The 4,921-nt window shown below is 40.9% G+C and overlaps 1 protein-coding gene across 2 annotated transcripts in view; it reads right to left on the reverse strand.

Annotated features, from left to right (window-relative positions):
* The window catches only part of C2cd6 (C2 calcium dependent domain containing 6), a 103,415-nt gene that overhangs the window by 26,921 nt on the left and 71,573 nt on the right, over window positions 1-4,921 (reverse strand). The gene's annotated exons all lie outside the window — the stretch shown is intronic.

Below are 4,921 nucleotides of genomic sequence, written 5' to 3' on the forward strand. Positions count from 1 at the left end.
GATACTCAGAGAGTCTTGGATATAAGAAGACAGCCTCTGTCTTTACTAATCACCTTGCTGAGGTCGCTTCCCATATTCCCAATGCATATGGGAGACACTTGCCACTTAAAACATTAGTCGTCCCAGGAATCTGGGGAGTCTTGTGAGCATCAGAGAGCGTGCCTAGCCCCCAGACAGCAAAACTAAAGGCATGAGCAGAGGCCCCTGGTATACAAAGGAGATCTATCAAAGTTAAGACAGTTCTGGTGAGCATCAGATACTTGTCCAGTATACATTCAACAATAGCATAAACTATAGAAAAGACGTGAATAGAGCCCAGAAGTTCAGCTGAGACCCAGCCAACCAGCATCTATGTAATTGGCAATCTCCAAGTTTTGAGAACACAGAAAACTATTCTAATAACACATCTTGTTTTTTTTCTCTGACTTGTTATTTGTGTTTTGAAACTTGTCTAACTGCATAGCTATGGCTGGCCTGGTAGTCACTATGAGGCTCAGGCTGTCCTTGAACTCAGGAGAGATCTGTCTGCCTTTGCCCCAGGTGCTAGCATTAAAGGTTGCACCACCATTCCTGGCTCTTCTCTGACTCCTTTGATCCCTCCCACTTTTTTTTTTTTTTTCAGTTTTTGTTTCTTGCCTAGTGTTTTCTCCCTCACTCTACATTTAATAATATTTTTATTTTATCTTACTGATTTTTTAACACCTGATATTTATTCCTGTTTTATATTTACCTAATTTTGCTTTTGAACTTACTGGAAAACATTTTTCTTTTTAAACACTTTTTGAGACCTTTGCTGTCCCCCTCCATATTATTTTTCTCCATCTTTCTCTTTTTCTTTCATCCTCCTCCTCTTCTTCTTTCCTAAACTATCTCCTTCTTTTATCTCATTTACTTTTTCCACACTTAGTGTAAATATTTTTGAACCTGATAGTGACATCTGTAGTAGTTTGCCATTTTCAGTCCTGTAGTCACAAGTGCTGTATGTGCAACTTTGATCTCAGGTTAACTGCATTTCTGTATCTCGAATGGCTACATGCATTTCTGTATCTCGAATGGCTACTTGTATTTCTGTATCTCAAATGGTTACATGCGGTTGCTGTTATATCCACTCATTTTCTCCTCAGTGAGCTATAGCAGTGCAGAATGCCACTTACACAGGTGTTGGTTGCCTGGGGCACAGCTGAATTTCAGAACTCTATTCATGAGTAGGCTGCTTAATAAAAAGATGCCTAAGTAAAACCAGAAGAGATATCTAAACCAACAGATACACAAATTGTAACACAGAAACAGACATTAAAAAATGAAAAGGAAAGACAATATGTGCTTCCAAAAGGTCAAAACTCAACAACTAATGAACTAAAAGAAATACTTAAATATGCAAATTTCAAGTGAATACTTCAAAATTTGCTGGTAAAATTCGATCAATAATCTTTCTGAAAGCAGACACATACAAGCAGATGATTCCACTCAGTACATGGAGAGCAAAGTAGCAAAGTAGAGAAAGTGGGTGAGAAAATCAGATTATGTATGAAAAGAATCAACAATATGAAATAAAAATTTGCCAAGGAAACTGAGGCTGTGGGGGACAAGATAGAGATAAAAAACTCATTGCCTTAAATTTAAAATACAGTAGAAAGCATCCCCAGTAGACCAAACAGAAGAATGTCAGTGACAGAAGTCAAGACTGGTGAAGAACTACATTCAAACATCAAAAGGGAGAAAGCTGTGAACATAACCAAAATGTTCAACAATCCTGCGATCCAACTAAGAGAGCAAACTCAAGAATCTACAGAATAAATAAGGATAAAGCAAAACAAAGCAAAAAGCCACTATGAGCACAGAGAAGCTGTTCAATGGCATTGTAACAGAAAATTTCAAAAATCTAAGGGAGAAATATGCATCCAAACACAAGAGCCATTCATTTAGAGTCACTAGACATGACTGAGAAGAACCTTCCTACAACACAGTGAAAATGTAAACTCCACAAAGCACAGGAATAATATTACAAGCTGAAACAGAAAGCACCAATGCCTCTAGAGAAGCGAACGTGACAGCAGTATCCTGTCTCATCAGCAACACTAAAAGCTGGAACTTGTGGCATGGCATAGTTCCCTGTGAAAGTAAATACCTGCCAACCAAGAGTACTATACCTAGATGGAGAAATAAAGGCATTTCAAAACCAGGACAAAGGCAGTACCTGACCATGAAGATGACACTGCAGAATATGCTTAGAGGCACACTCTGCATACAGGGGAAAGAACAATAGTACAGGAAAGAATAAACTCATCAGAGAAATAAAGTAGAGATAGCAAAGAATCATGCCCTACATAGTAACCTGGGAAACTGAGGAGAAAGCAAAAGAACAAATAATCCAAACAAGAAGACAAAAAACAACAACAACAAAATGAGAAATTAAGAAACATCTTTCAGCTGGGCGGAGGTGGCACACGCCTCTAATCCCAGCACTTGGGAGGCAGAGGCAGGCCAGATTTCTGAGTTCGAGGCCAGCCTGGTTTACAGAGTGAGTTCCAGGACAGACACAACTACACAGAGAAACCCTGTCTCGAAAAACCAAAACCAAAAACAAAACAAAAAGAAACATACAAAAAAGTCTCAGGCTAGGTGATTGAGGTAAAAACGTTAGACGTGACTATCTGCTGTTTCCAAGGACATCAGTAAAGACACAGATTGGGAACCAGGGAATAGATAGAAGTAACTCCCTCCTGTCCTCCAGTGTCATTCCCTTGTCCCAGAACACTTTCAAGGGGCCTGTCTTCCCACTCTACCTCCATTCTCAGGGAACTCAGTCAGACCTTGCCGTGGATCCAGCTTCCCAACTTCCATTCCTTTGTGTCAGCTGCCAGCACTCCCCCCCCACCTGGGAACCCAGCTGCCACACCAGCCTGGGAAGAAGGTAGGCCATCTTTACTCTCCTTCCTGCCCAACATTGCAATTCCTGGATTCTCATCCCCAGCCCCACAGCACACTCTTGCACAGGCCTGTTCTCCTTTTCTGCTTCCATTCCCTGGAGACTTAGCCTAACCTGTGGTAGTCTCACCTTTCCTCCTTCCTGTGGACCCTCTTAGCATCCATTTCTAGTCCATCGCCTTTGTGTAAGTCCCCACCCCATACCTAAAGACACTTCCTGCCAGAAACTTGCATTGGCCACAATGCAGGAAGGATTCAAGAACGAGAATAACACTATTTTTCCTGTCCTCCATTTCAGTCTCTCCATTCTCACTCTGAGCCCAATAAACAACCCGTTACATGTGCCCTTCCTCCCAACTCAGCTTCATTCACTGAAGACTCCCAACTCTTGTTTCAGACACAGGATCCCCACAGACCTTTCATCCCTGTCTCTCCAGATAACTGTTTGCCTTACTATAACTTACTTCCAGGATCCCCTCTTACCACCACACCTCCAACTTCCTGTGGCTCCTACCTCTACTTGTTAACAAGAACCCCTTAAATCTTTCCTGAAGCCTCTCTCAGCCTTTCCCCTAGCCAGCTTTACTCTTCCCTTTCACCAGTGACCTACACAAACACTCCCCACTAAGCAACCCACAGCTTCTACACTTCCCTAAGATCTAGAGAAGGCAGCAGAAACCAAGGAATGGAACATCCAACAAAGGCAAGATGAGCTATTTAAAAAAAACCTAGAATTATAATGATTCCAATCCCAGATGCCTAGACACCAGCACAAAAATACAACCATTAACAGTCAAGACAATATGTCTTTACCAGGACACAGCAACCCTGCTACAGAAGGCCCTGAGAAATTCAACACTGCTGACACACAAGACACAGACTATTATGAATATGTCCAAGGACTTTAAAAGTATATGAATAAGTCCCTTGATTAAGTCTATGAAAATACAAACCATGGAATAGAATGATAAAAAGAGTTCCAGAAATGAAAACACAAATAGAATCACTAAAAACCCAAACTGATATAAAAACTGGATGAAAAGGTGGGGAATCTCATCAACAGTACAGACGTGAAGAGAAAGAACCTCAGGCATTGAAGACAAGGTAGATACCTCAGTCAAAGAAAATGTTAAAAGTCAAGCACAAAACGTCTTGGAAATATGGGAGACTATGAAAAGACCAAATTTATGAATAATAAGAATAGAGGGAAGAGGAGGAACACAGGTCAAAGGCACTGAAAATGTTTTCAACAAGACCAGAAGAAAATTTTCCTAACCTAAAGGAGGAGGTGCTTATCAAGGTACAGGAAGCATGTAGCACACCCCGTGACATGTAAAAATCAAGACACTGAATGCACAGAACAAAGAAAGAATATTAAAAGCTGCAAAAGAAAAAAACCAAGTAATATTTAAAGGCAGATCTACTAGAATAACACTTCTCAGTGGAGACTTTAAAAACCAGAAGGGCCAGCTCAGACCACTATCTTCACCAAAACTATCACAACAGATGGAAAAAAAAATTTAAGCAGTATCTGTCTATAAATCCAGCTCTATAAAAGGCACTAGAAGGAAAACTTCAATTTGCAGAGGCTAACCACACCCATGAAAACACAAGGAATAAATAATTTCATTCAAAAAAAAGGGGAAATTCATACCACAATAATGAAATAAAAGGAATCAATATAAACGATTCATTGATAACTCTTTAATGGCCTCAATTCCCTAATAAAAAGACACAGACTAACAGACTGAATTAATGAACAGGATTCATCTTTCTGCTACACCCAAGAGCCACATGCTAACATTGAGTATAGCTATCAGGGAGTAATTGGGACCAGAGGGACCAGGAACACAGGAACTCCACCAGCCCACTGACTTGGGTTCCTTCCAGTCTGTCTGGGCTGGGGTCCAGAGCAGACCTTGAGTGCAAGCTCCGCAGCCAGTCCCACAACACCCAGAGGAATCTCCACTCCCAGGCACTCTGACACTCCCAG

This window comes from Mastomys coucha, unplaced genomic scaffold, assembly GCF_008632895.1.
Source record: "Mastomys coucha isolate ucsf_1 unplaced genomic scaffold, UCSF_Mcou_1 pScaffold14, whole genome shotgun sequence".
Classification (NCBI taxonomy): Eukaryota; Metazoa; Chordata; class Mammalia; order Rodentia; family Muridae; genus Mastomys; species Mastomys coucha.